This window comes from Lactuca sativa, chromosome 8 (assembly GCF_002870075.4).
Source record: "Lactuca sativa cultivar Salinas chromosome 8, Lsat_Salinas_v11, whole genome shotgun sequence".
NCBI lineage: Eukaryota > Viridiplantae > Streptophyta > Magnoliopsida > Asterales > Asteraceae > Lactuca > Lactuca sativa.
This window is the reverse complement of record NC_056630.2, coordinates 168,379,565-168,405,137: the sequence shown is the minus strand read 5'-3', so window position 1 is coordinate 168,405,137 and position 25,573 is coordinate 168,379,565. Positions and strand designations below refer to the sequence as shown.

General features: G+C 36.0%; 1 non-coding gene across 1 annotated transcript; it reads left to right on the top strand.

Moving 5' to 3' along the window:
• Positions 1–518: 518 nt before the first annotated feature.
• On the top strand, positions 519–625 carry LOC111917592 (small nucleolar RNA R71). The gene has a single exon (XR_002858947.2). It is a non-coding gene; the product is annotated as a small nucleolar RNA R71 (small nucleolar RNA).
• Positions 626–25,573: the final 24,948 nt, after the last annotated feature.

Below are 25,573 nucleotides of genomic sequence, written 5' to 3'. Positions count from 1 at the left end.
TGGGCTTCCTTTCTTGCACCGGCTCCTCCTTTTGGTAGAACCCTCTCCCTTTTTGCCTAAACCTTTCCTCCTTGGCTTTCTTTTACTCTTCATAAGGGATCCAATCTTTCTTTTGTTTGCGCCAGTCTTCATCGTATCGGTCTCCACTTGAATAACACACTTGCGCCTTCTTGTTGCCATTCTCATCTAAATCACAGTCTCTAGTGAGGTGAGGCCCATTGCAGTTTTCACAACCCACCCGAATAGCATGGATTGTTTGATCCATCTTATCCATCCTTCTATCCATTGTTTTTAGCATAGCCATGACCGCGGATAAGTCTTCAGTAGCTGCATAAGCGGCTCCCCTAGTGACATCATGGCTAGGGTTGTGGTATTCTCTAGAGTGTTTAGAGAATTCTTCAATCAATTATTTGATCACCGGGGGTGGCTTCTTTGTGAGCAGGCCTTGTGAGTCTAGTAACTGTCTGGTTGTGACATTGACTCCATCATAGAAGATGGATACTTCTTGCTGGCTGTTAAGGTCATGGTGTGGGCAGTTTCTTAGTAAGCTCTTGTACCTCTCCCATGCTTCATATAGTGACTCTCCAGCTTGTTGTTCAAAGTTAGCAATGGCCTTCTTCAACTTGGCTATCTTGGAAGGTGGGCAAAAGTGATCAATGAATTCTTCTTTCATCTTGGCCCAAGTGGTGACTGATCCGGGGGGGAGTGACTTGAGCCAGTCTTTTGCAGCACCTTTGAATGTCACCGGAAGCATACGAAGTAGCTGAGTCTCGCAGGGCACATTTGGAACATTGAAGTAATCAGCTACATCATTGACTTCATCCAAATGTTTGTAGGAATCTTCATTGTCTTTTCCATAAAAAGTTATTTCCTTAAGTAAAGCTAGGATATGACCCTTTAGCTCGAAGGTAGCAGTCGCGGGAATTACGGGTTGCACAAGTCCCGGGCCAGTGTCGTCCCGCATCCTCTTCTTCCATTCTTCCATGGGGATTTCATCAATGTTAGCCATTGTGATAGCTAACTCTTCCTCGGACTCGGTTTCGTGCTCGTATGTCGGGTCCTCTTCTTCCTCGGTCTCGTACTCGATATCCTCCTTAGCCGGTTCGTCGATTACTAAGGAAGCGCCGGATGCTCCTGATTTGCTGCTCTTCTTTTTCCCAAAAACAGTCTTCAAATTGGACAAGGGTGACTTCTTTGGTGTACTTGAACTCTCGACGTCCTTTCCCTTGTTTCTTTTCAATGCAGTTTCAGGATCTTCAAACGGGGGTACCAGCGGGGTGTTTGATCCTCTGGTCATGAAAGTCCTGAAATAAACAGAATAAAAGCGTAAAAAGAACAAAAAAAATTGTACTAAAAGAAATCGAAAATTTAACTGCTGATTACGTTGCTACTCGCCGAGTAGGTGCGACTGCACTCGGTGAGTACCAGTGTGTTTTTGAAAAAATTATAAACTTAATATTAAAACTAAAACAGATACTAAAACCTAATTACTGACTACTAACTGCAATAAAGTAACTTTATGCAAGTAAACTCACACAAAGGATCGAAAAAATTAGGAATTAGATTAATTATTTAGAACCGTTCCCCGGCAACGGTGCCAAAAACTTGATGTGTGTAAAATGCACTTGTTTTATTCCCTACTTTTATTAATATATTTAGCACACAAAGGCAGTGAACCTGTCTTTTAGTGGTATGGTTTAGTAAGTAAGGTGTCGAACTCAGGGAACGGAAAATTAAACTAACAACTAATTTTAACTAAAACAATTAATGAAAGTAAAAGGTTTTTCTTCTAGTTTTACAAGACTAGAAACTTAAGCAACACTTAATTAACTAAATGACTAAAACAAACAACTAATTCACCAAATTTGATAAAGATGTTTCTATTTAGGTTCAACCAATTCACTCCTATGGTTATTTATATTTATGATAGATTAATTGTTATTGGCTACCAATTAAAGTGGTTAGGTTCATGTTCATTACTCCTAGCCCTTAGACAATTAACTAATTTAAGCGGTGATCAAATGTTTAAACTAATTAATTCCCTAGATTAATGATTGGGATTAAATAAGATTTGTAGTGGTGAATCAATTTAGTAAATCAATTAACCTCTTGTTTGATGGTTTCTCAAACAAGCTCACACATTAATCTAATTATTGTCTTATTAATCTTAGTTTCATAATCATTAATCCTAAGCATATGAATTGGTGTTCACATAGACATATGAGGTTAACAACTAAGAGATGTTCATGCAGCTTAATTTTCTTCCAATTAGCAGAAAATAATCGTGATTAATGCATAAGGGTCTTTAACAAACTTAATTTAATAGATCACCAATAAACAGTTAATCAAAACTAAGAATTAAACCATAGGAGTTCCTTGGTATTCCCCAAACAGAAACAAAAACCGAAATTAGTTCATAGTTGCAGTAAAATCACACACAAAAGCAAGTTCAACTAGATTAGACATACTTAAATCCTAAAGCTAAGTGGAATGATTAACCTAGTTGCTTCAATTCTTCAAAAGGTTGGAGATTAGAATTCATCAGCGTCTTCCAGTGCTCTTAATCGTAGAAGGATCTTCAAAAATCGCCAAAAGTGTAGTCCCCTTGGATAAAGGTTCGATTTTTATAGATATCTCAAAACAGGGGGTACTCGGCGAGTAGCAGACCCAACTCGCCGAGTAGACTCGTTGTTATCCGTCTTAGATCAGGAGTCGTGGCTATCTTCTAGAATATTCAGCTGGACTCGCCGAGTAGACTCGTGTACTCGCCGAGTAGATGGACTTTTGTTCCTCAATCTTCATTCTTTGGTTTTTAATTGCTTTCCCTTGCTCCCTTTCACTCCAAAGCATGTCTTTTGGACTGAAAACAAAATTTAAACAATATTAAGTACCTTTTGTCCATATTATTCACATAATTAGTTAAAAAAGAATAAAAATGTATACTAAATAACTAACTAATTATGCACATATCATCTATCTTAATAAACAAACAAACAGTATATAGATACACATAGCATGTAGCTTATAAAATACTTCATATCTATGTGTAAGCTGAAAGGGACTATACACTCACTTGATTAGACAATGCTCGGAAAACACTACGGCTCTTCAAGTACATTCTTTTGATGCAACCGGGATATCTTCCAAAAACCAGGCTTCTCGCGGGCAAAGTTTCGGCTTGAAACTCTTTTCTTCTCGGGATCTTCGGTTCGTCGGGACTCGCTTCGGTGTCAGGATGATACCGGGGCTTCGGGGGTGCTTCAAGAGGGCTAGAGAGGGTGTAGAGAGTGAGAGAATGAAGGAATAAGCAACCATGGCTGGCTGCCCTTCAGTTTCTATTTATAGGGCAATTTTACTGGATTCATGTCGTAAGATTAGTCGTCATCAGGTGCGTCATTGCAACTTGGGTCTGACAGGCTCCAGGAGACGTCATCACTGAGTTCACGTCGTGAACTCTGATACAGTGTTGGGGTTTGTGCCCTGAACTTCAGAAATTCATATTTTTCGCATACGAGCTCCATTTTAGACATTCTTTACATCCACGCGTAAGTGAGATTATGCTCTACAACTCTCGTTTAGACTCCGTCAGCAAATTTTGACTTTATTTTTATTATATTATTTTTAGTAGGCCGGGACAGGAAAACTTCGTTAGAAATTCATAACTTCTTCATGTGACGTCAGTTTTCATCTATCTTTTTACCGTTGCATTGCCATTGATGAGATCTTCGATTCTTGTTTAGATTGTTCGGCTAGAAACCACTCGATCTCATATTCGAACTTTGGGCTGCATACTACTAAGTTGGAACTTCGAAAAATTATAACTTCCTCATACGAAGTCAGATTTAGATGTTCTTTTTATGCAGGCTCTCAGTTTAACGTATTCTACAAATTTCGTTTAGATTACTAAGACTAAATATTGCTCTATCGTAAATTCTCTATTTACTTCCTACAACGTCGTGCCGAATCTGTTGCGAAACTTCGACAGGTCATAACTTCTTCGTTATAACTCGGATTTCAACGTTTTTTATATGTACAGAAACCTTGTGACATATACTACAACTTGGTTAAAATTATTTATTCTAAACACTATTCTATCAAAAAGTCATTTTTTACGCTTATCGTCTCTAAATTGACTAGCCCGGATCTACAGGCGTTACAATTATCTCCCCCTTAGGTTGATTACGTCCCGGAATCATCAAAGAAAATAGGGCTTGTATAATGATTCCATACTTTATCTTTCCATCCTAAGTAATAACCGCAATATATATGTTTCTTCGAAGGAGTGTCTAACTCTTGGGCTTCTTGACCGCAGACGATGCTCAATCGTGTACCTGCTCCTCATACTATATTGGATGCTCAATCGTAACCTTCGAGTTACAAAATAAATCCTTATTGAGGACTCCTTCTTCTTCTTAGGATAAGTATTTTCCTTTATCTATTGTAACAGATCGATGGGTCATGCTCTAATGATCTCTCATGGTATGATGCAACGCTTAGACTCAAGTCTCTTAGAGTCAAATTCCAGAATGGAATATACCGTCCTTCATAGTCTAATGTGATATAATCACATTTTAGCATGTAGCATTTCTAGCTACCAATTTCTCTAACAACGAGCGCGATACTATTGATCGCTTTGATTTCAATCTTCTGACTTAAGTCAGATGTTACATTGAACTTGGTTCTCCGAACCACGTAAGAAACTCCTCGTAGTCTTACTCAATTTGATATAACCACTAGGGTCAGAATATCAATCATCTTCTTAGTCATTACCGAAACAATGGTAACGACATACTTGAAAAAAACGAGACCAATCACTAGCTTCTTGGTAACCTTGTGACTTTCCCTGATCCAAACATGAGTCCTGTGCTTCCAGTAGTATAGATCTTTACTACTATTCACACCTACTCATACTCGTCCCAAGTATTGTCTCGCAGTTCCCAAGTCCTAAAATCACAAAACAATTTAACACATACGAATGTGTCCAATTAATCATAAAAAATTTCCTAGACTTTACTAGGACTTCTTCCATGCACATCTTCACTCATCAATTCTACTTCAACTCGGTTCGTGATGGAAATTCTAGATGATGGGACAACTTTAAGAATTACACCAATCATTCCATCATCCTGCCAATCGAAGGTGTACTTTAGATGTACCGTACTCCTCTAAACGTTCCTTTTATTTTATCAAACATATTCTAAAGGCAAGATATCACTCTTACGATATCTTCTGTTAGGTGTCATTCACTATCATAAGACTTTCATTTCCTCCATTTACTCAATTCTCTACGTGTCTTCACCATAATGTTTTGTACATCCAAGTAGACGTTCGGTGCACTTTGGTGAGAATTTTAAGATAGGAAAGCTCTATTTACGATATACGTATAAATCTCCTTATCACTCTAAAACATTTACACTTGGTTTTCAAAAAGACTGTTACCCCCGGACAGAGTAGAAGTAGGCAAACGGATGTTTCTGGGGGGAACTACGGGAGACGGAGACAGGTGGTTAGGCAAGATTCTAACTTCTAGCTCATCGCAATTCCATTTCTTAAAGTGCAAGTCCAGTTTTCTCTTTTTTTGAAAGTGAAAGTCAGGTTAACCCGCTTAATCATATTTGTTAGCTTAGTGATTAGTTGTACTGTCTGGTGCAACTTTATACATGGAGTACCAGAAGTAGCACCTCCAGGAATCTTAGTACCGAGAGAGCTTTCGTATGATTCTTTCAAGGATGTTTCATTTGATATAGCCCCCTTTATGAAAATGAGTTATGTGGAGTATAAGTATATATCAGATCAAGTGTTATCCGCCTTTGATAATGTCTATCCGTTCAATGAAATCCATCTTCCTAGTGGTAACACTACTGAAGGTAGCAATGCTAGGGTGGCCCTTGGTTTAGGGATCATAGTAGCAGCCTTTCTCGGAATGGGCATGATGTCATATTCATCTCCTCCTGATTTAGAATTAAAAAGTACTTTTCAACTTCAATAATTTCAAGAAATAATAGTAAAAAGATGAAAAACAAACAAGAAACAATTCAATCCAAATCTTCTTATAAGTTGACTATGATATGTGCAAGATCTTCTTATTATTCTACAATTTCTAGTTCGCTAGTTCAGCTATCAGAGGATATTGATTTTCTGTATAATGATTTAAAAAGCACTAAGAAATATAATCTACCTAAGAAAGAGTTATGTAATATTCAATAGATATTGCTTTCAAGTTTTTGCACTCTATCTCCGCTAAGGCTCAGGAGAATAAGTAGGGATGATCTACTTTTTCGTAAATAAGCACTAGAATTACGGTGCGAGATCTGCCAAGCTAAGCTCAATCACAACCCACTAGCTCAAACAAAGGCCGGATCGGTTCGCTGAACGCCAGCAAAATATAGCAAGTCCTCTAGCAAGCCAATTCCTTTCTTCATCACCTTCAACAGCTAATCACTATCGTACTCTCGGTACTTACTATTTGAGTACTAGTATTGGATTCTCCTTCAGCGGAAAGATGGAATTGACCATGCACATTGACTCCTATTTAAGCTATGGATACTAGAATGTCTTGCATATGAGACGGATTGTTCTTCTAGCCTACATCGACGGGACTCAACTCCTTACTCTCTTCCTTCTATACCTATTTGAAAGTCAGGAATAGCAGACTTGTTCACCTATTTCCTTACTAGATCAGATACTTGAGGACATAATTCATCCCGTGTTACTAGTGTGTGAAAGGATAAGTGGTAGTGCCCCACACCCGTGATGCACTTCCTTGATTTCAGGTATATCTCCAGATAGATAGGGTTTTCTCTCTTGTTTAGTGCTTCTCATTCCTTCCTCTCAAACGGCTCGATGTGTCTGGAAACTCGGGATCGTAAATGGATTCGAGTACCACTCTAATCGCCTCTATCATGATCCTTTCTATAGGTAGAACTACTGTGAGTGGTCTAAACTTTGACCCTTATTTCTTTCTTCATATTATATTGTAAAGGGGAGCAAAGCCCGTTTTTTTCTCCCTATATTGATAGATCAAGGGCCCTCCTACCGTCGTTTCAGTGAGTCATAGGGCTTCCCCTCAGCTCAATCTTTTTGGTTCTTGAGAATAGTCGCCACCTCTCCCAGGATTGGAATGATTATCCCTGCCTGATGGGTCTACATCCATCCCTGAATGTCATCGGGTACTGGTAACTTCTCCACCATTCTTGTAACTGTCACCTGTAATCCACGCAGGTGTGTCCGCACCCCCCTGAGTGGACGAGAAAGAAATGCTAGTTCTAATATTGTAGTCGTACACTTCGAATCCTAAACACATAAGGTTTCTTGTTCCGGTCGGCAACAAACCATAGATCCAAACAAATAATAGCATATATGGTAAACATATAGCATTTAGCACATAAAAGCATTTTAGGCATTTTTCCTAAAATAAACTAGTGCTCGTGTCTAAAATATGGTAGACACTCATCTCACAATCATCACTTAGCATTCTAAGTTTAAGTCTAGAAATCCTACAAATTCCTAGTTCGCTTAAACTAATGCTCTGACACCAACTGTGACATCCCCAATTTCACGGCCAAAAAAGACCGAATTCGTTTATGCTTTTTAAAATAAAATCAGAGTAATCATTTGATTAAAAGAGCTGCGAAATTTGTTCCCAAAACAAAATATGATAATAATTTATCAAAATATTTCTTAAAGAAAATGTATTTTCATTAAATAATAAAACCTCAGGATGTCAAGTTCCAATATTGACCAAAAGCATAAACAGTACAACATAGACCTTACAACATTTATTTACATCTACTGGCCTATAATCAAAATCGCTCGTCAACGTCCAATGATGTTCTTGTTCCACTACCTGTAATACAAAAAACTGAGTGGGTCCGGCTTGGGAGCCTGGTGAGCATATAGGGTTTTCAACCCACAATAAGTAAATTTATTATGTTTAAACATCAAACAACTAACCACATTTTCCCATCCCCCTTATATTCTTTATTCTTAAAGATCTTAATAATCATATGTCCTCCATTCATTCATTCCTAAGGATTCTCCTAAGGTGATTACCCGTTCCCGTATTCCTCACTTCACGTCCCTAAAGTATTTGTTTATAAGGGACCTAGTCTAAGGATTTTTCAATGGGGGCGACAACATTGCTTCGGGTTTCCTTAGCAATTTATGTCAAATAGACGACCAAAGGGGTGACAACATTGCTTTCCTCTGCAATTTATGTCAAATAGGCACGGAGTACATCGTCGTCACGGCTTATACAACGGGCACTAATTACATAGCTACCAATATTCATCTATACAATACTTAACCATACTCTCAACGTATATCTATAAGACACTCAATCCATATCTTCCAACGCACATCTATAAGACACTAAATCTATAGCTGCCAATATAATCCTTTAGGCGCAGCTGCCAGGAGATTTAGATTACAACTAGTGAACACTTAAATCAAAATACTTGGTCAACACTCCGTTTGAAAATACTTAATGAACACCTAGTTGAAACAATGTGATAATAATGTATATCTAAATCCTGCAAGACCACTATTATTATTAACGCATATATATCATATTTCTAAAACAATCTATCACATCCCGTCGATTCCACATACTGACACTATACAATGATCTTACGAGATCTAGCCTAAGGAATCGATATGAACAACAAACTGACGAAGATGCTTCGGAAATTCCCTGGCTGAAAATAAGGATCAATAAATACATCAAATGAGGGTAATGAAATAAGTTTCACCACGACCTTTCGTTCATAAAAGAAAGAACCACAAGACAATTAAGTCAGGAGTAATTATCTAGATAAAAATGCCTAGCCATGGTTCGAATATCATTAGGTATTTTACCCCCAGACTCATCCTATCCATCATCGAACTTTGCCTAGCAGTGATCTGAATATCATGAGGTATTTTACCCCCAGACTCACCCTATCCGACAATATAACACCAGACATACCTAGTAGTGGTCTATTACCGACACACTTTATTAGGCAGTCTACGAAGTTCCCTTAATTACTTCGTGAAAGGAAACGCTGACATATGAAGCTTGTCCGATCACCACACACATACTCTTAATAAGAGGCTACCCAATGTCCAAACTTAATTGAACTAAACATCCCTTTTTAAGTCTTAACCCATCACTAGACAAACCTACAATGCTTATTATCAATTTTCGATACTATCTCCATTTAGGCAATGATAACTAGTGTATACCTAACACTGAGTTTTAAGTAATAATATCATATATACACATCTTAACACATATTGAACCATAACTGGTTCTCACGTTGTATGTCATCAAATATATATCTAACACATATCTCGGGCAATAACAAATATTTCACACACACATATATTTAATACTTTAATCAATAACTGTATTAAAATGATGTTCATGAAAGGAACTATGCATATGATACCTTATCGGATGAACACATAGTTCAAAAATACATAATCCGTACTCCCGAATCTAAAATTTACCACCTTACCTAATCCATATTCCCGGATCGGGTATGTCTAATCTATCTTAATAAACAAACAAACAATATACATATACACATAGCACGTATCTTATAAAATATTTCATATCTATGTGAAAGATGAAAGGGACTATACACTCACTTGATTAGACGATGCTCGGACAGCACTACGGCTCTTCAAGTACTATTCTTTTGATGGAACCGGGATATCTTCCAAAAATCGGGTTTCTTGTGGGAAGAGTTTCGGCTCGAAACTCTTTTCTTTTTGGGATCTTCGGTACGTCGGGACTCGCTTCGGGTGTGAGGATGATATCGGGGCTTCGGGGGTGCTTCAAGAGTGCTAGAGAGGGTGTAGAGAGTGAGAGAATGAAGGAATAAGCAACCATGGCCGGCTGCCCTTCAGTTTCTATTTATAGGGCAATTTTTCTGGATTCATGTCGTGAATCTCAAATATTCACGTCGTGAGTTTAGTCGTCATCAGGTGCGTCATTGCAACTTGGGTCTGACAGGCTCCAGGAGACGTCATTACTGAGTTCACGTCGTGAACTCTGACACAGTGTTAGGGTTCGTACCCCGAACTTCATAAATTCATATATTTCACATACGAGCTCCATTTTCGACGTTCTTTATATCCACACATAGGTGAGATTATGCTATACAACTCTCGTTTAGACTCCGTCAGCAAATTTTGACTTTGTTTTTATTATATTATTTTTAGTAGGCTGGGACAGGAAAACTTCGTTAGAAATTCATAACTTCTTGATCTGACGTCCGTTTTCGTTTGTCTTTTTACCGTTGCATTACTATTGACGTGATCTTCGATTCTCGTTTAGACTGTTTCGGCTAGAAACCACTCGATCTCATATTCGAACTTTGGGCTGCATACTGCGAAGTTGGAACTTCGAAAAATTATAACTTCCTCATACGAAGTCAGATTTAGATGTTCTTTTTATGCAGGCTCTAGGTTTAACGTATTCTACGACTTTCATTCAGATCACTAAGACTAAATATCGCTCTATCGTAAATTCACTATTTACGTCCTACTGCATCGTGCTGAAGCTGTCACGAAGCCTCGACACGTCATAACTTATTCGTTATAACTCGGATTTCAACGTTCTTTATATGTACGGAAACCTTGTGACATATACTAAAACTTGGTTAAGATTATTTATTCTAAACACTCTTCTATCAAAAAGTCATTTTTGATGCTTATCGTCTCTAAATTGACTAGCCCGGATCTACGGGCGTTACAACCACTTTCAACAATGACACACCATTTCAAAACTCTTTCAAAAACAACCCACATGCACACACCTTCGTGTCTTTGGTTGCCTATGCTTCCCTCATATTGATCCTCCCAATAAACTCTCTCCGCGATCTATACCCTGCATTTTCTAGACTAATCACAAAGGATATCATTGTCTCAATCTTGATACAAATCAAATAATTCTATCCCGTCATGTTGTTTTTGATGAATTTATTTTCCCTTCCGGGTCCATGAATCCTAACACCTCTCCTTCCTATTCTTTTCTCGATCATGTTCCTTCACCTATTCCTTCTATTCTTACCTCACAAAACACTTCTATTAATTCTAAGGGTGGATCTCCTCTCGAGACTCCCTCTTCCGCAAACCCCTCATCCAAGTATAACTCCTCTCACGGCAGCCCAGCTTCTCCGAATTCTCCAATCTTTCCTCTGATTTCATCACCTAATATTACTAATCATATATCTCAACATCCCATGCTTACTCATGACAAGCAAGGTATCTTTAAATCTATTCAAAAACTTAATCTTTATGTGGACACCGAATCTCCTGTCCCTAAGAAATATTCTCAGGCATTTAAAGATCCTAACTGACTAAATGCGATGACTGAAGAATATAATGTTCTTATCTCTAACAGTACTTGGGTTATTGTGCCAAGACCACCTGCTACCAATATTATAAACTGTATCTGGTTGTTCAAAAAGAAGCTTAATGTAGATGGGTCCATGTCACGATATAAAGCATGATTGGTTGCTAATGTTAGAAGTAAGCGACTTGGAATTGACTGTGAAGAGACATTTAGTCATGTGGTTAAACCTGCCACCATTCGCACGGTTCTTAACATTGTTGTCACCCACAAGTGGCCCATTAGCCAGTTGGATGTGAAGAATGCTTTTCTTCATGGTTACTTACAGGAAACAGTGTATCTTCAACAACCTCCTGGTTTTCAGGATCCTTCCATACCTAATCAAGTTTGACTTCTTAAGAAGTCTCTTTATGGTCTCAAGCAAGAACCTCGAGCATGGTTTCAATATTTTACAATGTTTATTTCACACATTGGTTTTATTCATAGCAGGTGTGACTCATCCTTATATGTCTACATGCAAGGATCACATATGGATATTGTGACATCCCCATATTCACGGCCAAAAAAGACCGATTTGTTTATGCTTTGTTTTTAAAATCAGAGTAATCGTTTAAAGAAACTATTGCAGAATTTGTTCCCAAAACAAAATATGATAAGAATTTATCAAAGCATTTCTTTGAAGAAATGTATTTTCATTAAATAACAAAATCTCGAGATGTCATGCTCCGATACAGACCAAAAGCATAAACAATATAAAATAGACCTTACAACAGTTATTTATAACTACTGATCTATAATCCAAAATCTCTCATCAAGTCATCCGACTTATACTCTTGTGCCATTACCTGTAATACAAAGAAAACTGAGTGCGTCAAGCTTGGGAGCCGGGTGAGCATATAGGGTTTTCAACCCACAATAATACATTTATTATTCAATCATCAAACAATCAACCCAAATACCCATCCCCATATCTCCTATATTTCTTAAGGGTTTACCCTAAGAACCAATTATCCTTCATTCATTCATTCCTAAGGATTTACCTAAGGAATTGGCACAAAGTCCATTCGCTACCACGGTTTATACAACAGACACTATGTCACATAGTCACCAGGGTTTATAAAATAAGCACTACGTCTCATAGTCACCAGGGTTTATACAATAGGCACAAAGTCACATCGTCACCAAGGTTTATCAAATAGGCACGAAGTCGCATCGTCACCAAGGCTTACTCAATAGGCACGAAGTCGCATCGTCACCAACTATTCCATCTACCCATGTTCTACCCAACATTTTTGTAGATATAAATACAAACACAGTTTAAATCATTTAACACCCATATAATAATATCAATTCCAAGCCCATCTCAGATAGACAAATACTCCGTCCGTCCCAAATTGATAGTCCACTTTTGATTTTCTAAGTCTTTTTTCTTCAACTTTGACCGTAAATATTTTTATTTGTGTTATATATTACTTGATAAAACTTATAACAATGAAAAAACATTTAAAATGCAATCCGTTCATATATTTTGCATCAAATATTATCTATCAAAAGTAAAAAAAATTTAAGGTCAAAATTGAAGAAAAAATACTTCAAAAGTCAAAAATGGACTATCAAATTGGGACGGAGGTAGTAATATATAACACGTAGCACGTATTTCATAGCTAATACTTTATATTTATGTGTTAGAAGAAAGTAACTATACACTCACTTGATCAGAAGATGATCGGACAACACTACGACTTGTAGAAGTAGTATTCTTCGGTGAAACCGGGAGATCTTCACAAAAACCAGGCTTCTTGCAGGCAGAGCTTCGGCTTGGAAATTTCACTTCTCGTGATCTTTGGGGCTTCGGGATTTGCTTTGGGGCTCAGAAATGATATCGGAGCTTCGGGGTACCTCTTGCACGAAAATCGATGCAAAACGGGAGAGAGAGAAGAGAAATTAGCAAAGAAACTCGGCTGCCCTCGCAAGGTATCTATAGGGGCTGAAACTGGGATTACGCTGGGTGTAATTCTCCAGTTACGCAGGGCGTAACTCGGATAATGTGACAACCCTGTATTTTTCCAAGAGCAACGTAACACTCAAAAGTCAAATACAATGAAAACTACTTGGATTCAACGAAATTAACCTCAAAAATAAAGTGTTCAAATATCTAAATTGGGATACATCAAATGTTAGATATCGTGCCAAGGTTTCCAAAAACGTAAAGAACATTCGAAATCGGGTTATATTGAAGAAACTATAACCACTCAAATATTTACGGCACACCCGGTAAAACACTATTTAACGTAAAAAGTGAAATTACAATAAAATGGATTTTAGCCTTAAGTATCTAAACAAAAATCGTAGAGTTCATTAAACTATAAACGTACATAAAAAGATCGCCCAAATCAGACCTTGTATGAAGAAGTTACGAATTTTCTATGTTTCGTAACAGTAGTAAAGGGCTAAAAACTCGAATTGAAGATCGAGCAATATTTAGCTAACGCAACCTAAACGAAAGTTGAAGGTCTCCACAATAGGAGTAAAATGATAAAAAAGACAAACGAAAACCGATGTCGGATAAAGAAACTATGAATTTTTAACGAACTTTAGCAGTCCCGGCCTATTAAAAACATATCATTAAAAATAAAATCAAAACTAACCGACGGAGTCTAAATGAAAGTTTTAGAGCATAATCTCATCTACGCGTGGATATAAAGAACGCGAAAAACTGAGCCCGTACGCGAAAGTTATGGAATTTAGAAGACGGAAGCCAGGATTACGCCCAACGTACTCAGGTGCAGGGTCGAGTCCCATCGGCAGCAGCTCTACGCCTAGCTAGACTCGAGTCGTAAGCCATGACGCAAAGTTACGCCCAGTGTAACCGAAGTACGCCCATCGTACTCTAGTGGTACGCCCAGCGTACTCGTCCTTCCAGCCCTATAAATAGAAGGCATAAGCTCCGAATTTTTGGCACACATTCTCTAACTCACACTCACTCTCACACATTTACAAGCACCAGAAGCCGTCCTGACGCCCTTGATTTCCGCACCCGAGCCCCCGACGAAGGTTCTACGCTACCGAGATCCCCGAGGAGCTCGAAGACGCAACTTTCCGCGGTTGAAGTTCTGCTCGACTCTAGTCCCACTCTCTTCAAACCAAACAAGTGAGTTCATACCCCTACTTTTCAAGTCTTTTCATGTTTTAGGGGGGAAATACAAGTACAATGCAAAGTAAACGTATCGTTTTATAAACATAAACGAAACATCTATCTTATTATTTATCGATACCAACATCTTACTTTACGTATAAAGTTTTGTATATCATCAAGTTATTTTCACCAAATGGAACATACCTTCTGAAAAAACTATAATGGGTATAGTTAGCAAGTTATTCATACATTCTTACGTATACATCTTGAAAAAACGAAATACTTTCAACAAAAATGAAGTAAAGTCTTTCTTATAGTAAATCTATTTATACTAAGTGATGTGAGATATTCAAACTTCAACGTACTCTTATGTATGCATTTCAAGTCCTGTATTATATACCATAATCTCTTGGAGGGAGAGCGTGATACTTGTGTATAGATCTATACAGGATTGACAACCCCGCACCTAAACTGTTAGCTACAGTTAGACCGGCAGGTCTGGGGTGACAAATGTCATAACACTACAACACCTGAAGAATGTTGTTACAGGCAGTCTGTGTCAATAGTATGGTTATAAGACTCACATGAAAGTATAAAAACAAGTTTGATTTACGAGATTCATATATGCATTCAGTATTTACATTATTTTGAACACAAAGTTTATCTTTATCATTTAAGTACGAAAAATACTAACGCATTCCAACTTTGGGAACTTTTCAAACTATATATAGAAAATATTGGATTTTCTGAAAACCACGTTCATTGATTTTCTACCAAAAGGACATACTTTTCAATACAAAACACTTATGAACTCACCAATTTAATTGTTGACACTTTTTCGAAACCACTTGTATTTCTCAGGGAATCAGTAAATACAGGTAACTACCAGCTTTTGAAGAAGGAACGCTAAGGACATTTATTATTAAACATTTTACATCATCATATTGTAATATTCTTTTAATAAATATGTATAACGCAACAATATACGTTTTTATTATATATATGATGGTTGTGTGACTTTCTTTACAATATTCAATTGTTATGGTACTACGTGAAGTCAACCATCCCCGAATGTTTCCGCCATTCTGGTTTGGAGGTGTGACAGATAAGTCCGATGACTCCCCCCTTCGGATAATATCATATTTTATATTTAAATTAAATATTTTAATTATTTAATAAACTTCAAAAATTCGTATCTTCCTCATACGAGCTCCGTTTTTGACGTTCTTTATATCCCCTCGTAGGTGAGACTACGCTCTACAACTTTCGTTTAGACTCCGTTGGCTAATTTTGAATTTATTTTTATTATTTATTTTTAGTATGTCGGGACAGGAAAACTCCGTTATAAACTCATAACTTCTGCATCTAACGTTCGTTTTCGTCTGTCTTTTTATCATTGCACTACTAATAACGAGATCTTTGATTCTCATTTAGATTGCTTCGACCAAAAATCACTCGATATCAAGTTCGAGTTTCGGGCTGCATACTGCTAAGCTGGAACTTAGAAAAATCCTAACTTTGTCATACGAAGTCAGATTTTGGCGTTCTTTTTATGCACGCTCACGGTTTAACGAACTCTACGACATTTGTTTAGATCGCTCAGGATAAATATCGCTCTAACATAAATTCACGATTTACGTCACGCTGTGTCATACCGGTTCTGTCGCGAAACTTCGACAACTCATAACTTCTTCGTTATAACTCGGATTTCAGCGTTCTTTATATGTACGGAATCCTTGTAACCTATACTACAACTTAGTTAAGATTACTCCTTCTAAATAATCTTCCATAAAAAAAAAGTCATCTTTGACGCTCATTGTCTCTAAATTGACTAGCCCTAATCTACGGGCATTACAATTATCTCCTCCTTAGGATGATTACGTCCCGGAATCATCAACGAAACAGGGATTGAACAATGATTCCATACGTTAACTTTCCATCCTAATTAATAACCGTGATGCTCAATCTTTCATTTGCTCTTCATACTATGTTGGACTTTCAATCGTAACCTTCAAATTACAAAATAAATCCTTATTGTGGACTCCTTCTTCTTCTTAGGATAAATACATTCCTTTATCTATTGTAATAGGCCGATGGGTCATGTTCTAATGACCCATCATCGTATGATGCAACGTTTAGACTCAGGTCTTTTAGAGTCAAATTCCAGAATGGAATATACCTTCCTATATATTCTAATATGTTATAATCACATTTTAGCACGTAGCATCTCTAGATACTAACTTCTTTAACAACGAGCGTGATGCTATTGGTCGCATTGATTTCAATCTTCTGACCTAAGTCAGATGTTACATCGAACTTGGTTCTCTGAACGATGTAACAAACTCATCGTAGTCGGACTCAATTCGATATGACCAGTACGGTCGGAATAACAACCATATTAGTAGTCATTACCAAAATAATGGTAATGATATACTTGAATAAAACGGAATCAATTACTAGTTTCTTGGTAACCTTGTGACTTTCCCTAATCCAAGCATGATTCATGTGCTTCCAGTAGTATAGATCTCTACTACTATTCACACCTACTCATACTCGTCCTAAGTATTGTCTCGCAGTCCCCAAGTCCTAAAATCACCAAACAATTTAACGCATACGAAAGTGTCCAATTAATCATAAAAATTTTCCTAGACTCTACTAGGACTTCTTCCATGTGTATCTTCTATCATCAATTCTACTTCAACTCGGTTGGTGATGGAAATTCCAGACGATGGGACAACTTCAAGAATTACACCAATCGTTCCATCATCCTGCTAATCGAAGGTGTACCTCAGACGTACCGTACTCCTTTAAACGTTCCGTTATTTTATCAGACATATTCTAAAGCCAAGATACCACTCTTATGATATCTTCCGATAGGTTTCATTCACTATCATAAGCCTTTCATTTCCTCCATTTACTCAATTCTCTACGAATCTTCACGATAATGTTTTGTACATCCAAGTAGACGTTCAGTGTACCAGGCGAAAATTTAAGATAAGAAAGCTTTATTTACGATAGATGTATAAATCTCCTTATCACTCCGAAACATTTACATGCTAGTTCTAATATCGTATTCGTATGCTTAGAATCCTAAACACATAAGGTTTCTAGATCCGGTCAGCAACAGACCATAGGTCCGAACAAACAATTTCATATATGGCAAACATATATCATTTAGCACATAAAAGCAGTTTAGGCATCATTCCTAAATAAACTAGTGCTTGTGTCAATTTAGGTGTACTACCTAAAATATAAACGACACACTCAACTCACAATCATTTCTTAGCATTCTTAGTTTAAGTCTAGAAATCCTACAAATTGCTAGTTCGCTTAAACTAATGCTCTGATACCAACTGTGACATCCCTAATTTCACGGCCAGAAAAGACCGATTTGTTTATACTTTGTTTTTAAAATTAGAGTAATCGTTTAAACAAAACTGTTGCGGAATTTGTTCCCAAAACAAAATATGATAAGAATTTATCAAAACATTTCTTTAAAGAAATGTATTTTCATTAAATAACAAAATCTCGGGATGTCATGTTCCGATACAGACCAAAAGCATAAACAATATAAAATAGACCTTACAACAGTTATTTATAACAACTGATCTATAATCCAAAATCTCTCGTCAAGTCATCCGACTTATACTCTTGTGCTATTACCTGTAATACAAAGAAAATTGAGTGCGTCAAGCTTGGGAGCCGGGTGAGCATATAGGGTTTTCAACCCACAATAATACATTTATTATTCAATCATCAAACAATCAACCCAAATACTCATCCCCATATCTCCTATATTTCTTAAGGGTTTACCCTAAGAACCAATTATCCTTCATTCATTCATTCCTAAGGATTTACCTAAGGAATTGGCACAAAGTCCATTTGCTACCACGGTTTATACAACAGACACTACGTCACATAGTCACCAGGGTTTATAAAATAGACACTACGTCTCATAGTCACCAGGGTTTATACAATAGGCACGAAGTCACATCGTCACCAAGGTTTATCAAATAGGCACGAAGTCGCATTGTCACCAAGGCTTACTCAATAGGCACGAACTCGCATCGTCACCAACTATTCCATCTACCCATGTTCTACCCAACATTTTTGTAGATATAAATACAAACACAGTTTAAATCATTTAACACCCGTATAACAATATCAATTTGAAGCCCATCTCAAATAGACAAATAATATATAACACATAGCACGTATTTCATAGCTAATACTTTATATTTATGTGTTAGAAGAAAAGTAACTATACACTCACTTGATCTGAAGATGATCGGACAACACTACGACTTGTAGAAATAGTATTCTTCGGTGAAACCGAGAGATCTTCACAAAAATCGGGTTTCTCGCGGGCAGAGCTTCGGCTTGGAATTTTCACTTCTCGGGATCTTCGGGGCTTCGGGACTTGCTTCGGGGCTTGGAAATGATACCAGGGCTTCGGGGTATCTCTTGCACGAAAATCGATGCAAAACGGGAGAGAGAGAGAGAGAGAGAGAGAGAGAGAGAGAAGAGAAATTAGCAAAGAAACTTGGCTGCCCTCGCAAGGTATTTATAGGGGCTGAAACTGGGATTACGCTGGGCGTAACTCGGGTAAGTCCGATGACTCCCCCCCTTTAGATAATATCGGATTTTATATTTAAATTAAATATTTTAATTATTTAATAAAGTTCAATAATTCGTATCTTCCTCATACGAGCTCCGTTTTTGACATTCTTTATATTCCTGCGTAGGTAAGACTACGCTCTACAACTTTCCTTTAGACTCTGTCGGCTAATTTTGACTTTATTTTTATTATTTATTTTTAGTAGGCCGGGACAGGAAAACTCCGTTATAAATTCACAAGTTCTTCATCCGACGTCCGTTTTCGTCTGTCTTTGTATCATTGCACTACTAATAATGAGATCTTCGATTCTCGTTTAGATTGCTTCGACCAAAAATTACTCGATCTCAAGTTCGAGTTTCGGGCTGCATACTGCTAAGCTGGAACTTAGAAAAATCCTAACTTCCTCATACGAAGTCAGATTTGGGCATTCTTTTTATGCACGCTCACGGTTTAACGAACTCTACGACTTTCGTTTAGATCGCTAAGGCTAAATATCACTCTGACGTAAATTCACGATTTACGTCACGTTGTGTTGTACCGGTTCTATCGCAAAACTTCGACAGGTCATAACTTCTTCGTTATAACTCGGATTTCGGCGTTCTTTATATGTAACCTATACTATAACTTAGTTAAGATTACTCCTTCTAAATTATCTTCCATCAAAAAGTCATTTTTGACGTTCATTGTCTCTAAATTGACTAGACTTAATCTACGAGCGTTACACATATTTACTTCTATATGTCGATGACATTGTTCTTACCGGTCCCTCTTTATAGTTGCTGAATCACATTATATCCCTTTTAACTATGGAGTTCTCTATGATTGATCTTGGTGATCTTCATTATTTTCTTGGTATCTCTGTTGTCAGATCATAATGGCCTATTTTTGTCTCAACAAAAATATGCCAATGACATCCTTGAACGAGCGGGTATGCTCATCTGCAAGCCGACCAAAACTCTGGCTGACTTGTCTGCTAAATTTGATGGGTATGGGCCTCCTGTTGCTGACCCTACTTTATATCGTAGTCTTGCAGGAGCTTTGCAATATTTTACATTTACGAGTCCTAACATCACATATGTTGTTCTACAAATATGTTTGTACATGCACGATCCTAGTGAACCACATTTCACAGCTCTAAAATGCATTTTGTGTTACATTCGAGGTGCCGCGAATCATGGCCTTCTGTTGTTTACCATCTCCTAATCGTGATCTTGTTGCATATTCGGATGTCGACTGGGTAGGGTGCCCAGTAACTAGAAGATCTACCTCTGGTTATTGTGTTTTCCTAGGACACAATCTATTGTCTTGGTCTTCGAAACGTCAAAACACTATCTCTCGCTCAAGTGCTGAAGCCGAGTACAGGGGCGTTGCTAATACAGTTGCTGAGACATGTTGGATTCGTAATTTACTCCTTGAGCTTCATTAGTCGCCTCATCGGGCTACCATTATTAACTGTGATAATGTTAGTGTCATTTACATGTCTTCCAATCCCATTTAACATCAACAAACTAAACATATTCAAATTGATCTCCATTTTGTTCGCGACAAAGTTGTCTCAGGTCATGTTCCGTCTTCATCTCAATATGCCGATATTTTTACCAAAAGTCTCCAATCACCATTGTTTCTTGATTTTCGGTCCAGCTTAAACATTCAGTCTTCTCCGACCGTTCTCACCGCGGCGCCGGGGGGGGGGGGGGGGGGGGGGGGGGTTGTGGGCGCTGTTAGTGTATAAATATTAGTATTGTTTTGTATTATAGTTAGGCCCATTTTATTTATGGCCTCTTTGTATTTGGCCCTTTTTGATGTGTACGTGTATATATCTAGTCTGTCAATGAATGGTGATTTCATGGGAAAATACTAAGATTACATCGCGATGACAATAAACTAGAGTTAAAGACAATCATTGTATATCGAATGTGAGGGTTGTTTTCTAGACAATCAATGTTTACTCATGAACAATTGTATATTGCATTGCTTAGAGTTAAAAACAGAGATAGATTAAAAATATAAATTTTTGACAATGACGATAAACTTAACAATATGACATAGAAAGTTGTGTTTCAATAAGTTTTTGGAAATTTGTGATTCATAACAATTATTTACAATATGTCAATACTTTTTTATTAGTATAGATTCAACTATCCACTTATTCACGTTTTTATTGTATTCATTTTGAAAGTTTACATTAAAAAATATTTAATTTTTACACTTTGATATTCAACACGATTATTTAAAACATGTCAATAGTTTTTTATTAGTATAGATTGAATTAGTTATGTATTTATTTATCATTTCGTTTGTATTTATTTCAAAATTTTACTTTAAAATAATATTTAATGTTTACATCTTATATTTAATTTTTTTTAATCAAATTATATACCAAGTCTCACACCTAATATAAAATAAAATAGAAATACACAACCAAAAAACTCATAACAGTTTTGTTGCAAATTTGATGGAACATATTAACATAACTTAGCTACATGGTGACAACTAGGATGCGATGTAAATTTTTTTTATTTTTTTATTATGTATTTTTAATTTTTAGTTTAATTTAATAAAAAAATTAATTTTATTAATCATATTTATTTTAATTTTAGTTTTTATTTCGTAAGTTAATCATGTGTTTGTTTAGTAATTAAACTTTTTATATGTTTTAAAAATAAAATTAAAAATTAAAAGGAAATATGGTGAGTATTTCCTATATCAAAAGAAAGTCAGAATGGAGACGAGAATTGATGCTAAGGCTCTTGGGAGTACCTGTAATGTCATTGGCCTTATACCGACATGAAGACCATCTATGTTGTGCGTCATATGGCGTCGTCGTTATTGAGCATAGATGAATCCATGCTCGTTAACGCCACTCTCCTTTGTATCTCACTCTCCTGTTCTTTGCCTCACGCTCTCTTCTTCTTTTCTGGTGTCGTGCGTCAAGACCAACCCATCTCCAGCGTTGATTTGGGTGATGGTGAGGTGGCCCGAAACCATGTCTTTCTCAGGCGTTAGCACTCCCGATAGGCTAATATGACATGTAAAAAACAAGAAATCATGACTGGAATTATAAAATTTAGCAAAGATTAGATCATTATACTACTCGTTTAGCAATGTTTACAAAAAATTGTTGGTAAATTTATTTTAAAAGTGTTTAACAGTAAATTTAAATATTTGCTTAACTTTTTTGATAGTAAACGGATTAGTTGGATAACAATTGTTACATTAAACATTGAAGGGAAGATGATGTAAATAAGCCAAAACCAAAAGATTACAAAATGGTTAATTTTTTTTTTCATTTAAGAATACAAATTTTAGATAAATATTTTTTTTTCCAACAAAATCATACCATATTTATCCTACGATTTAAGCTATAGAGTTATGAAATGAAGGCTTGGTTTTAGTGGAAGGCCTACCATCCTAAAAGTTGTATAGGTATAGCTAATTATTGAGCAGCTATAGCCTATGAGGAATTGAGGATATAATGCAACAACCGCCATTATTATTTTTTTTTTTTAGGGATAATTACTTAAAAAGTAATATACTTTTTATTTATACACATTTGTTCACTGAGTTTTTTTTCGTCCATATTTACCCATTTAACTTGTTAAACTGTACATATTCAGTCCTTATGACCAGTTACTCCAGGTTAGCCGAAAAAAATAACTTAATAGAATAATATATCTTTTATTTTGTATATATTTAGTCCTTAATATTTTTGTACATATTTAGTACTTAACACTTTTTTTGTTTCAAAATAAGTCTTTTTTTGTACTCATTCAGTACTTATGAATGATTTCTTTAGATGTTTTTCACAACATCTTATGTGGGACAATCATTGATGAGGTGTTTGAGGTTGTTGATGCTTATGTCTAACGTGATCTCGACTATTTGGTTGCGTTAGGTCTTTTGGTTTGGCTTAGGTCTTGTATTCTGAACGTCGTAACTTCTTTATAGGATATCAGATTTTGACGATCTTTATATCCATGTGTAAATTTTTTCATTAAGATTACTCCCGTTAAAATATAATATATTTTTACTTACGATTTTATAAAAAAAAAAAAAACATCCATACATGCATTCATAAAAAAACATACGAACAAGGGAGGACACAGGAATAAATAGTATGTGTTGCCAAAATGAGATAGGTGTTGCTGATGCATTAAAAATAGGTATAAACGAAAAGAAATCAAAAAAATTTCCACTGCAGATAGAAAAAATAGATATTGCCGGTGCAAAACACATGACCTAAGTAACCAAGTAGTGGAGATCGCGATGGAGATAAGCATCAAAAGGCCCAAACACCTCATTAATGAATGTCTCACGTAAGATTTAATGAGAAAAATCTAAAGAAATCATTCATAAATACTGAATGAGTATAAAAATAAAAATAACTTATTTTGAATATATATATATATATATATATATATATATATATATATTAAGGACTAAATGTGTACAAAAATATTAAAGACTAAATGTATACAAAATGAAAAATATATTCCCCTATTAAGTCCTTTTTATCGACTAACCTGAAGTAGTCGGTCATAAGGACTGAATGTATAAAATTTAACAACTTCAAGGGGTAAATATGGACGAAAAAAAACTCAGTGATCAAATGTGTACAAATCGAAAAATACATTACCCTTTTAAGTCATTATCCTTTTTTTTAATTCTAAGAAATAAATGAAATAATAGATTTATATTTTTTTGGAAGGACAAGATATTTTTATTAGAAAAACTAGTAAAGAAATTAGGGAAAATTACTTAGGAGATTAACAAACTATCGTTTTGTTTATATTTGGTCATTTTTTTTTACACTATTTACCATTGAACTTGTTTTTGATGTTCATAAAAACCATTATGATCGGCTATTGTAGGTTTAGCCAGTCAAGTTGAATTTTTCAGTGACTATATGAATTTTCCGGCGAAAATTGAAGGTGTTTGAAGAACCTGAACTCGAAGCTGATGAAGGTTCATCCATGGAAGAAAGGGGCATGGTTTCGATTTTCTTTTTGCTAATCTGTAAAATAAAGAAGAAAATCGAGAACTCTTTTCAAGGATTCTGCCATGGATGTAAAAACACAAGCATGTATGTGTGTGTGTGTCAGATATGATTAACCCATATCTATTCCCTGTTCATCATCTTCCTAATCACCCACCACCTCTATCACTACTTTCTCAGTCAACCGAACATCAAAAAACAAGCCAAGTATGCACGTATGTGTGTGTGTTGGATCTGATAAACACATATCTGCTCCCTTTTCATCATCTTCCTAATCACCCATCGCCTCCATCGCTACTTTCACAGTCCGTCGGCCACCTTCCACTTTAAAACGAGCCAAACACCACTCATTCTTCAAACCACCATCACTGAACCTCCACCTTATACCACCTGTTAAATACCTCGAACCACTACTTATACAATCCTAAATTTGCCTTCCACTCGTTTCTTCCATGGATGTTAAATCCAGTGAGAAGATGTTACTACAGAAAATCGACCACCTAAGATGGTTGAGCGCCTCCTTGACATGGTGTAAATCAATTTGTGTGTGTAAGTTTGAGAACAAAGCCTTTGATTTCATTTAAGGGTTTTTAAATCTGGGTTTGAAGGTTCATCGATGACATGGCATATTTTTTATTTTTGAAATGGTTTAAAGGTTATCTATGGAAGAAACAATTTAAGATGTGTAAGTCAATTTTTGATATGTGTGTTTTTTTGGTTTAAATGATTTCTGGAAAGATTTTAAATCGTTGGAAAAGTAATTTTTGTTGGCAACTTGTTAGAGAAGATTACCGGAGAGTCGTCGGAGATGACCAAGTTATCGGAAACCTTTAATAACCGGTAATAAATGTATTTTTTTGAATATCTACAACAAGTTTAATGGTGAATGATGTACAAAAAAAAAGTGACTAAACATTAATAAAAATGATAGTTCATTACCCTCTACAGTCATTTTCCCAAACAATTACAATGAAATATTAGGTTATGCAACCAAATATTCAATTCATTTTATACGTTTTATACTTTTTATGTCTATTATATTGAGAAATTAAATATGTTTCTACATTTTCTTTCTACTTATCATTCTATTCATATTAAATAGTGACAAATATATTAAAATATCATTAATTTCATTAATGCGAAAATGCTAATATTTAACATGGATACGAAGATGAGTAGGAAGAAAATATACGAGGATTTTTAATTTCTCCAAAAGAAAAAAAAAAGTCTAGGCTATCTATGACATGATAAAAAAAACACCTATTACAAATGATAAATTAATAAAATATATGTCCTAATCACTTTAGCTGTTGATGTAGGATACACGCAAGAACATATAGTGTAAGATATTCTATAAACGATATTGTAATAGCTTACAATACTTCTAAAACCAAATATAAATATCGTTATAGCATTAACATGGCTCTATTTTGACAGGTATCACTAAAATTTCAATATTGGAAAGCAATTATAAATAATTTTTTT